The sequence below is a fragment of the Papio anubis genome, chromosome X, assembly GCF_008728515.1.
Source record: "Papio anubis isolate 15944 chromosome X, Panubis1.0, whole genome shotgun sequence".
Lineage (NCBI taxonomy): Eukaryota > Metazoa > Chordata > Mammalia > Primates > Cercopithecidae > Papio > Papio anubis.
The window spans coordinates 117,059,587-117,072,121 of record NC_044996.1 but is presented as its reverse complement, the minus strand read 5'-3'; the positions used below and the strand labels follow the sequence as shown (position 1 = coordinate 117,072,121).

The window sequence follows — 12,535 nt, the reverse complement described above, 5'->3', positions numbered from 1 at the left end:
CTAAATGAACTATTTATGATAATTTAAAATGTAACAAAAGTAATCACACAAAGCTAGCATAGAATCATTAAAAGAATGTCATGGCAAAATAACATTAATTGTTTTCTGATAGACTTATAGTAAAAAAATCAGCAGTCCCATATTCATTGTGTGCTTGGATTTCTTGAAGCATTTGTCAAAAATCCCTCACATAACCGTCTCTGAGAATCCTGTCCTGGATCACTTGAGTATGCTTGATAGTGGTCCTATAGGCTCATATATCATTTTTCTTCATTTTTATACGATAATCAGTATCCTGTTAGTTTGTAGTTATATTTTCACATCTGTCCCTCCCTCATCTCTGTATATTTGGAGCTTATGACTGTGAAGAAACATATATTTTTTAACCATATAAACCTCTGACATAGTACAGTGCTTGTCACACTTTATGTATGCTCAATAAAATTGAATACTTGATGTTCAACTATAATATAACTAGGTAAACTCATAAATGATTTAAAATACTAACCTCAAATGCACTCATTAATGGATCTATATGAAGTGGAAAGAAGTCTGAATTAGAATCACCACAGGCTTTTTCATTCTAATGGCGTAATTGTTTAATCCTAGAAAGAAGTGTTGCCTTATCTTGAGCCTCTTACCTTGTGACATACTGTATTAAATTGATTCAGCATAATTTTTTATTTTGCTTTGCAGTTGAGCTCATCATTTTGTTTGGATAGTGTTCAGCCTCATCAACTTGATTTATAAATTTCTTAAAGGTTCAGGCTTTATCTACCTCTTTTCCTCTGCTCACATCAGTGCTGTGCCAACAGTGGCTGTGCAGAGGGCCCTTTTTACATGACCATTTTCTTGCAACTGATTCCCTTCCTCTTATCTCATTCTTCTGTTGGCCTCCAAGACTCTATGGAAGGTCTTTTTTCAATTTGAGAATTAGTAGGGGATCAACAGAAGCTATTGTGTGTTGCCTTTCATTTCATCATTTAGAATAAACTGACTTTTTTTTGGACAACACCCATATACTTAAGACGCCCACATATTTGGAGTAAATCACTGTAAATAGGCGATCAGCAGAAAACAACAGCCTGTAGAACACATTACCAAGGAGCAGCAGGCAGCCAAGTTTTTTATAACTGGGCTACTAGCCACCAATTTAAAGCTTTAATCGGAACACGCTTACACTACACAGAAGTCTGTTTTTCTGCACAACATAAATGGAAGGGGACAAAACACTGCTGCCTTAATTTACATTGATATTTTTAAACATGATTTCGGCTTTGAGTTGGTAAACATGCTTTGGAAAATGCATATCCAAAAAATGAAGGATGCTAAAAATAAGAGAATGTATGTAAATATACATGAAAATAGGTCTTTTTAAAAGTTACATCCACCACCACCCTTACCCCTTACCTTTTAGGTTAACTTGCAACTAATTGGCTCTGGGAGTATTAGACTTGGTCCTTACATAATGCCACCAAATGTTTCTCTATCTTTTCGTTACTAATAACACTGTCTGCCATAGGGAAGGCAAATAACTACATTCTATTTCATTTGAATTCTGGAGAGCCTTTTTAAATTTTGATGTTTTCAGTTCCATGCTGAAAACAAGCATTTTCCAAGAAAAAAAAAAAAAAAAACTATTTTGGAGGTGACTTATTGAGGGTGTTCTATTCTACTAATGATATTCTACCACAGAGCATTGAATATGAGCTTATAATCATAAAAATACTTGATGATGCCTTTTTATCCAAATATCCAAGAGCATTAAAGGAAATAAAAACTCCATCTATTTGCATACTACTTCTGATAGAGAATAAAATAAACAGGCAGAAAACTTGAGTTGCTGTGCAACACATAGTATCAAACCGTTGAAAGGAATATTTCTGATTCCCTGACACCAAGTGTAAACAAACATGCCACTTTCCATTGACTGCTCACATCTTACCTTAAACTTGTGTTCTGACTTGAGTCTCCAGTCTACTATATCCTTCTTGCTACTTAAAAAAATCCTTTTCACACATTCCTCCCTTCTTACCCATTTTTCCATCCCTCTGCTTCCAGGACTTCAAAATCTTCTGAAATATACCTTCACAAACCCTTTGGGAGATTTCAAAGAAACAGGTAAGCCCATCTCATGTTTTCCCTATGCACACACACACACACACACACATAATCCTGTTTTAAATTAATGTAAAGACCTACTGTGTTGGAGAGAAGAAAGAGAGATGTCATAAATGGCAACCTACTAGTGCAAAGGAAGGTCAACACTGTGGTCTGGGACCCAGGCAGCCCTGGCCCTGGTCCCACAAGACTTGCTTTATGTTTTGTTTTGTTTTCAGCCCTTCAAGCCACACGTCTTTGCTCCGACAGGCTGCATTTCTGTAGTTCTGTTTACATGTGATGCTTGCAGTTGGGAGACTTGCAAAATACCAAGGCCTGAAAAAGCACTAAGAGTTGCTTCACCTTAAGAACAGCTGTGAAAATTCAAGAGCTAATCGTGAAGCTCCTTCTCTTTATTGCAACCAGTTGTTCTGCTTCTCTAGGCGCTACCTTGCTACTCAAAGCATGGTCCAGCCGCATTGCCATCACCTGGGAGCTTGTTAAAAATGGCCCAACCTCTGACCTCTAAATCAGTATCTTCATTTTAACAAGATCCCCAGGTGGTCCAATTGCACTTTAAATTTGGAGCAGCACTGATCCCAAAATGTGTTCAGCTCCTGTCTACGTGATTTGACAAAATGGTTCTTAAAGCAGAAGATGATATTTGCAAAACTCTTTAGCTCTGAGAGATTTGGCTCTATATATTCAAGCCTTAAATTGTGGCAAATCTCCACAGTGCTGAAAACGTTTTTGGCTTCTCAATTCTAGACATAGAGATTTTTATCTTTTACCTTTGATTTATCTTTTATTTTGACAAAATATCACCTTTATTTCTGAAAAAGTCTTTGGTCGATGAAGCTAAGATGTGCCGGCCAAATGAACCTAAGATCTCTGGTCCTGCTTCTAATTCCCACATCTCCAATTCAGACTTCGGGACAATACTTTTCAAGAAGAATATCAGAGCAGACACAGTAAGGAACACAGCCTCACATGAGGAAAGGAAAGGAGATAGAATGCCAGTGCTTACTGGAGGCTAATCAATTACATCAGTCAATTTAAAACCGGGGAGTACTAATAGCACCATCCTCCACCAGTTTGGAGAGATAGGTCTGGGGCATGAGGCTGCACATCTCACTCTGGGGAAACTGTTCAAAGTGAGCTTCCTGCGGTCTTTTAGGATAGCTTCCTCCTTTTGTTTTTTAAAAAGTTATTTGTTAATTTATGCATTGGAATGTACACAAACCTTATTTCTGCCAGAAAGTATTAAGGACTATATAATCATTTTTACTTAGAAATGTGTTAGGAGGCCGGGCGCGGTGGCTCACGCCTGTAATCTCGGCACTTTGAGAGGCCAAGGCGGGCGGATCACGAGGTCAGGAGATCGAGACCATCCTGGCCAACATGGGGAAATCCCGTCTCTACTAAAAATACAAAAAATTAGCTGGGCGTGGTGGCGGACGCCTGTAGTCCCAGCTGCTCTGGAGGCTGAGGCAGGAGAATGGCGTGAATCCGGGAGGTGGAGCTTGCAATGAGCCGAGATTGCGCCACTGCACTCCAGCCTGGGTGACAGAGCGGGACTCGGTCTCAAAAAAAAAAAAAAAAAAAAAAAAAGAAATGTGTTAGGAACATACACACACAGACACACATACCCCCTCCCCACAGACATACAATCACATATATGTCTAAGTTTCATGGAGTTTAAAACATCTCTACAGGGGACATGATACACATTTTTGTACTAGGTAGGTAATTCATAAATGTTTCCTGAAATGAACTATTATAGTAAAACTTGCAATTAAAAGATGCTAGGATATCCTTGCTTAGAAGTTTAAGATAAATGATTACAGATTGTGTTGGGCAGATCATAAGAATGGTATTCAATTACTAACAATCACTTTAATTTCTCAACATCTAAGTCAGGCCTTTATTTTGTGAATTAAAAGAATGATGGATTGGGAATCAGAAATGCAGACATTTTAATTTCTTTTCCCAGCTGATATGGTTTGGCAGTATCCCCCCCCAAATCTCATATTGAATTGTACTTCCCATAATCTCCATGTGCAGTGGGAGGGACTCGGTGGGAGGTGATTGAATCATGGGGCAGTTACCCCCATGCTGTTCTTGTGATAGTGAGTGAATTCTCATGAGATCTCATCTTTTTATAAGGGGCTTTTCCCCCTTTGCTCGGCATTTCTTTCCTTCCTGCTGCCCTGTGAAGAACGTGCCTTTTTTCACCTTCACCTTCCATCATGAATGTGAGTTTCCTGAGGTCTCCCCAGCCATGCGAAACTGTGAGTCGATTAAACCTATTTTGTTTATAATATTAACGAGTCTTAGATAAAGAAAGTGTGGTACATGTACACCATGGAATACTATGCAGCCATAAAGAAGAATGAGATCATGTCCTTTGCAGGGACATGGATGAAGCTGGAAGCCATCATCCTCAGCGAACTAACACAGGAACAGAAAACCTAATACTGCATGTTCTCACTCATAAGTGGGAGTTGAACAATGAGAACACATGGACACAGGGAGGGGAACAACACACACCAGGGCCTGTTGGGGAGTGGGGTGTGAGGGGAGGGAGAGCATTAGGACAAATACCTAATTCATGCAGGGCTTAAAACCTAGATGACGAGTTGATAGGTGCAGCAAACCACCATGGCACATGGATACCTATGTAACAAACCTGCACATTCTGCACATGTATATAGGAACTTAAAGTAAAAATTTTAAAATAAATATAAAAATAAATTACCCAGTCTTGGGTATTTCTTCATAGCAGCATGAGAATGTACTAATACACCAGCTTTGTTGCTCACTGGCTGTCGGACCTTACCATGTTTTCTGTTTTCCCATCTGTGTCTGAAAATGGTGGACTAGTTTAGCACACCTTTCAGATCCCAATCTGCTTTACAATCCTATGCTGCCAATGGTTCAGAAGCTTTAAATATTATTAGATGTATCATACCTAAAAGAGTGAGCATTTTGGTTAGTCATTTCCTTTTTGGTTGCTTTGTTCATGTATTTTTAATTTTGGAGAACTAGCAACTGCCACTAGGCATTATGGAAGAGGCATTTAGATGATGTCTTCGTCATATTAAAAATTCTATCAACGTTTTAACACCACATTCCCCAAGAAGTGTTCCTTAACATGATAATGTGTTACATGTTAAAAAATTGATTCCACTGTCAAATAAGTTTGGAAACACTGGATTAAGCAAGTGAAAAAAGAGCCATCTTTATGCCATGCTAATTAGGGCTTCAGCATGTTCATGAGAATTGAGAATCTACAAGAACCAAGGTATGACACGGCTGCAAAATTTCCTAAATTTATTTGATCACAGAGTAATTTGGGGGTGAAATATTCCAAGGGACTAGTGTTCTAAGAGAAGTGCTGAACCCGAAGTGGAAATTAGACCTTTATATTTACACCATGTTTTTGAAGTGGGGCACCTAACACGGAGGTAAAAACTGTCATAATTTAAATCCCCTTATGTCTGGACAAGATTTCTTGCCTATGACAGAAAATCTGACTTTTCCCAACATGAAGAACAGGAAAACCATGGGGAAATTTCTTACCTGCATAAAGGGACACACTGCAGAGGATTTATCCTTGATGGTTAAACCAACACAGTTCCAATGTGTAATAAGAAGAATAGCCTGCAGATTTGGTACCTTAACAGTGGAGATATTTTTAGATATAATTCAATACTTGAATTAAACGCAAAACATAGCTGACTATATAGAAGTGTTGAAAGCTCAGCATTTATACTCAAGTAAGCAAATTGCAGCATTCTGCACCAGCATCAAATTCTGAGTGTTTTTCACCTAGATATCCTTCTGCAATTCAGCTTAAATGGTAGAAAATTAAATGTTACATCCTCCCAAATGAAGGTGGACACATAGAAGGCAAGAATGCCAAAGAGATTATTAGAAATTCATGATGACCAACAGGCCAAATTATACCAGAATTTTTATTTCTCAATAAAACATTTTAGGTAAACAAATATTTATGTCATGCTATTTATACACTCTTTGAAAGTGAAGAGTTTACTTACAAGAACATCTTGTGAAATAGAATCCTGTGTTTTGATCTTTGCAGGATAAAAAAATAAATAAATAAATAAATGAAAATGTTGCCTTAAGGCCCTAAAGACAGCCATATGCTTTTGCATACATTTTCACAACTCAGCAGCTGCTCACTGAACCTCTTCCATTTCAAGTTTTCCTGTTGACCACTCTCTTCTGCACGGCTTCTGTGACTGCCGGATGGAAATATTTATGAAAACACTGGGGCAGCCAGGATTGTCCAAGTGTTTTCAAAATGTTTGCTTGGCAAAGAGTTGCTGGCAGGCAAAATGTGCTCCTACAAGGGTTTTAGTAAGTGTTTATGCCTCCTCAGTGTATTCCATTTGTAAATGTGGGCAGAGACCTAAACTATGCTCTCTGGAAGCTTTAAATGAAGAAACTGAAATTCACTTTGCCTTAGAAAGCCTTTGCACCTGCCAATGCTAACTCTTCCAGATCATTTTAATAGATTCATAGGCAGATGCCGTTTTAAACCACCTCTATAATCACAGACACAGACTGGGAAACTTTAAGCTTCCCATTATCTCCCTGAAAAGGATCAGTGAAAGTTTTTCCAAAGAATTGTATTTTAAAAAGGGCTAACAGACACAATGAGGTAAGTGGTGAGATGTGTTGGGGGAGGTTTCAGACAAGGGGGAAAACCACAGAAGAACTGGAGAATATGATACATTCAAAGACACTATAATATGGTGATCATTATTAGAACATTGGTTATCCCATGGGCGAGGCAGGGGATTAGGATGGAGACATAGGCAAGACCCACATTACAAAGAACTTTCTAAATCACATGCAGGAGTTCACAGAATCATTAAAGGGATTTAAGCAGATCTCTGGTGTGATCTGATTTTTAATTTAAAAAAGGCCATTTGTTGAGGGTCTGAAACTATAGTGGAAACTGAGGCAATACTGGACATGAACCAAACAGTATGGAATTGAAAAGTTCAGGCAAAAAGTGATAATGTTATACAAATGGAATTATACAACATGCAACCTTTTGAGACTAGCTTGGTTTATTCAGCATAATGTTTGTGATATTTATCCATGTTGTTGCTTGTTTCAGTAGTTTTATCCTTTTTAATGCGGAGTAGTATTTCACTGTATTGATGTACCACAATTTATTTATATATTTACCAGTTAAAGGGAGTTTGGTTTGCTTCCCGTTTTGCGAGATTATGAATAAAGCTGCTTAAACAATCACATACAGATGGAACTGTTGTATCCTGACTATGATAGTGGATACACAAATCTATAAAATGTTAACATTACTGTATTTAATTTTAATTTTAAAATAAAATTTGTAAAAAGCCAAGTTAAGAAAGGGGCAGTGAGACTGGAGAAGAAAAAGTACAGATAATTCAAAGATGAATTCAACACATTATTTCAGTTTTACTAGGAGACTAGAAAGTTTCAAGAGTAGATTTCAGCAATTGCAAGGACAATAGTGAGCTTCATTCATTCGCCATTCATTTTCTGGCTTTGATGTGTTTGTAAAACGAAGAACAATAACAAAAAATAAATAAATAAAAACTATGCCAGATGGCTCTTGGGGAGTTACTTGCTTCTAATGGTGTTGCTGTTGTCAAGGCATTCTGGGAGAAACACCTTCGCAGTTGATTGAAACACAGCTGCCACACCAGCCCATCTGGACTCTGCAACTTGCATGACATGGACCCGATAACTTCTTTTATTCGAATAGGCATTCGTAAGTGCCTATACCGTCATTTCTTTTTTTCTTTTTTTAAAAAGTAACACCTGGGTAAAGAAATAAAAAGGAAAGATCTTGCGTAGAAAAAGCAGCATGCAACATATGGTCTTTCTTTGTCCTTAGCTAAGCTGCATTAGAAACAGTTCAGAAAAGCCTTGAGATAACACTCCATTAGTAACTCCATATGGGTGAGGCTTGTTGAACCTGGAATCATATATTGAAAAAGGAATTTGGTAAAAATTTTTGCTTTTAAAAGCAAAAATACTTTGCTTTTAAAGGTTAATATAAATGGGATTGAGAGGCATATTGACTAGGTAAATAGCTATTAATGCTGTCAAGTGAATTAGTTAATCAGATCTTTTATAAACTAACAGTAGTTTATCAGAAGCTTGTCAGCGTATGGGTATTCTACAGAAAGAGAAAATTATGAAATGGTTGAGGGGACGGCCAAATGCAGGGGCCAGAAAATCAGGTAAAAGCCAAGATACGTGTTTTTCTAAGAGTGACTGTGTGGTACATTCATTGCAAAAGTATTTCAAATTTGTTGTCTCTCTCCTTATCCACACTCTTTACATGACTTTGCAGCTCCTTTCACTGAGAATTGAAATCTATTTTACTAACCACTGAAACCTGGGCAGGCTTTGTGACATGCCTTGTTCAAAAGCAGGGCAAATGATGCTGTCAATTTTGAGCCCAAACTTGAAGAAGTCAGGTGTTCTTCCTTGTTCTCTCTTGTAGAAATCTGTCCATTCACCACGTGAGCAAGCATGGGCTAGCTTTTCTGGGGAGCATGTGAAACAGATAATTGCCACTACCCACCCCCTCCCCTGCTCATCAAGCTAAGGTCTCCCTAGACCAGTCAGCACACAGATCTGGCAAAGTGACCTGAGATACATAAGCAAGTTCAGCTGAGATTTGCCAAGCCCAGACCAGATTTGCAGAACCCAAAGCAACCCCAAAGACTTGTGAGCTAAATAAATGCTTGGTATTTTAAGTCACTGTTTTAGGGTGGTTTGTTACATAACACTAACAGATACCGACCTCAAATGACTTCTTCATCTCTCCTTGTATTAGTTTCTTATTACCACTGTAACAAAGTACCACAAAGTCAGTGGTACTTACAACAAAACACAAATTTATTCTCTTACAGTTCTGTACATCAGACGTCTGCAATCAGTTTCACTGGGCTAAAGTTATGGTGTCAGTAGGGCTGGTTCTTTCTGTAGGCTTTAAGGGAGAATCCATTTCCTTGCATTTTCAGCTTCTAGTGGCTGTCTGTATTGTTTGGATTGAGGCCCCTTCCTCCATCTTCAAAGCACAATCTCCAATCTCTGCTTCTTTCATCATATCTCCTTTTCCTCTGAATCTGACTCCTCCTGTGTCCCTCTTACAAGAACTCATGTGAGTGTATCAGTCCTACATAAATAATCCAGGTTGACCTCCCCATCTCAAAGCCCTTAATCACACCTGCAAAGTCCATTTTGCCATATTTGGTAACACATTCAGAATCTGGGGATTTGGACATGAATATATTTGGGGTACCATTATTCAGCCTCCACACAACCTTTTCCTTGAAGTGATTGTAGTCATATTCCTTTCCACTTTTAAATTAGCAGTAGAAAGTGTATATATTGGAAGAAAAATGAAGTCCAAATAAAGTTGTGACAAGATGGGGGAAGGAAAGGATTGTGACCTCAGGTTTAGCTGGAAGAAAAGTAAGCTGAATGATAACTAATACTTATTGACCTCTTATTTTGGTCTGGAAACTGTTCCAGGCATGTTACATTTAATTTTTATAACTATTAAGGTCTTTTAAGGTAGTTCCTTGCCTTACTGAGGCTGAGAAATGTATATAACTTGTCTGCAGCTTGTAAGTGGCTGATTTGGAATGTGACCCCAGATCTTTCTGCCCACCAAGCACTTTATCCATTTTGTTTTATTCAAATCTCTTACTTTCTGAAACTGGTCCCCCAAATTGCAAATCTAATAGTCTACAAGACAAGATTTACACTACAGAAATCTCTCAACGCAAGGATGACAAACATCCCCTACCTGTAGGATACTGAGAATTCTACTAGAGCGTAATATAACTAGAAGTCAAATGCTTAAGTCAATTTAAATGCTTCTGGATTTTAGCCTAATAATCTATCAGAAACAAAAAAGAAAACTTTTGATACTTTTGAACAAACTTTCAGTATTTTGACCCATGGCAAAACTTGTTTTAATTGCCCTATGAATCATATTTATTATTATTATAAGATTGCACTCAGCTTAATTTATTTTCAGTTTGGCCTAATTTTCTTTTAGGCAACAAATGTCTAAGTTTGGGTTGGTTTACAATTTCCCTGAAAGTTTTACTTTGAGAAGTACATTTGAAGAGGGTTTTTGTTAATGAAGAAAAAGTGCTGCTTCACTGAAAAACATTTCATTTCTAACTGAAAAGTTAAAAGCTTTTCTGACTGAGTATGTGTCAGTGGCAAGGAACACAATTCAAATGCATGGTTAAAGGAAAACAATTTAAATATGTGCATACTAACTACCCTTATTTGAAATATTTGCTAATAAAATATTAATGCACAATTGTTACCAAATACCCGACTTCAGTGTATCCTTAAGACATTAAACTATCTTGGAATTGTATAACATTAGTAGAAAAGAAGAGAGTACCTTCTACACTGCAGACTAAAGCCCACTGATCTGTTTTGTGGTAGGGTTAAGGTTTTTTTTTTTTATGTATCTCACGGTGTAGTAATTTCCTAGGGCTGCCATAACAAAGTACCACAAACTGGGTGGCTTAAACACCAGAAATTTATCATTTTATAGTTCTTGAGGCTGAAAGTCTGAGATCAAGGTATTGGCAGGGTTGATTCCTTCTGAGGGCTCTGAGGGAGAATCTGTTCCATGCTTTTTCCCTAGCTTGTAGTGTTTTGCCTGCAGTCTCAGGTTTCTTGGCTTCTAGATATAACCCTCCAATCTCTGTGTTCATGTTCACATGACATTTTCCCTGTGTGCTTGTCTGTGTACAAATTTTCCCTTTTTATACATGTAGTAATCGTATTGGTAATATTAGTGACCCATCCTACTTCAGTATGTATGACCTCATCTCAACCAATTACATCTACAACTTCCCTGTTTCCAAATAAGATCACATTCTGGGCTATTGGAACTTCAACATATGGCTATTTAGGAGACAAAATTCAGCCTATAATTCTTGGTGATAAATACATTTCAAAGCTGAAGCTTGAATAAAGCTTTAAAACAACAACCAGAAATAAATATGCATCTATCATAATGGTGAGGAAAAAAACATGCTACCATTGAAAAGAGAAGGGACGTTTCAGAAACACAAGGCTTTAATTTGGGTATAGAAGAAACCAATGGATGTTTGAAGCTGAAAGTTCAAAATATTTTTATTATATAACAAGAATGTAAATTAATAAACTTTGTTCTCGGTTTTGTGCAGGCTAGATATTATATCTATCTAAACAAAGATGAGAATAAGTAATAAGGAACAACTCAGTGGCAGAGATAAAATAATATTAGGATAACTGGCTCATCTATTTATACTCTCTAGCTTCACTTGTATTTCCTCAAAAATCTGTAGCTACCTGTCTATTTTAATCATAAACAAATCTCCCACCAATTCACAGTACTAAGCACAATAATAGAAGTTCAAAATGTGGAAGCTTCATACAAGAACAGAATTTTTGATTTAAAAGAAACATGAAAAGCTATCCAGTTCAATCTTCCTTCTCTTGCCAAAATCCCTATAGAATACCCAGGACATAGTCAGCCACCCTCTGCTAACATTCTTCCAAAGCTGATGCCTGCCAAAGACAAGTCATTTGATTTGAGATAGTTATTTTTCTTAGCAAAATTTTAATCTTTATAAACTGACCCATTGAAACATATAATGCACTCCAGAACAAGATAGACCATGTTAATTCATGTTCCATGTGGCAACCCACAAAGCATTTGAAAACCATGGGCATGCGCCTGTAAGGTTTCTCTTTTGGAGTTAAGCACCTCAGTCCCATCTGGAGGTGTAAGTTTAATCATGTTCTTCTTGATAATGTTCCAGGAGTGTCTTCCCAATGAAGCATATAGTGAGACTGTCACTACCATTGTTTGTGTTCTCTTCAGTGCACACCAAGATTGAAATCACTATTCTGTACTTCAGATCATATTCTTTCTTTCTTTCTTTTTTTTTTTTTTTTTTTTTTTTTTTGAGAAGGAGTCTCGCTCTGTCACCCAGGCTGCCCGATCTCGGCGCACTACCTCAGCCTCCCGAGTAGCTGGGACTACAGGCGCCCACTACCGCGCCCGGCTAATTGTTTTGTATTTTTAGTAGAGACGGGGTTTCACCGTGTTAGCCAGGATGGTCTCCATCTCCTGGCCTCGTGATCGACCCGCCTTGGCCTCCCAAAGTGCTGCGATTACAGGCTTGAGCCACCGCGCCCGGCCCAGATCATATTCTTGATTTAGACAAATATGTATTAGAGAAAATGTTAACTTAAAGAATAGTTACAATCTAAATTGGGAGCTCTGAAAGTGGGAGACTAGCACTTAGGTTTTCAGTTCTATTCTTTCTAAAATTACCTTGATAAGGCTTTTGGAGAAGATTCATTTAGAAGACAG

The 12,535-nt window shown here is 37.7% G+C and overlaps 1 long non-coding RNA gene across 1 annotated transcript in view; it reads left to right on the top strand.

The window, feature by feature from the left end:
- LOC108583877 overlaps positions 1–2,082 on the top strand; it is a 321,421-nt gene extending 319,339 nt beyond the window's left edge. Inside the window, exon 3 of the long non-coding RNA XR_001898697.1 lies at positions 2,062–2,082. This is a non-coding gene — a long non-coding RNA (uncharacterized LOC108583877). The remainder of the gene's footprint in view (positions 1–2,061) is intronic.
- The last annotated feature ends 10,453 nt before the right edge of the window (positions 2,083–12,535 follow it).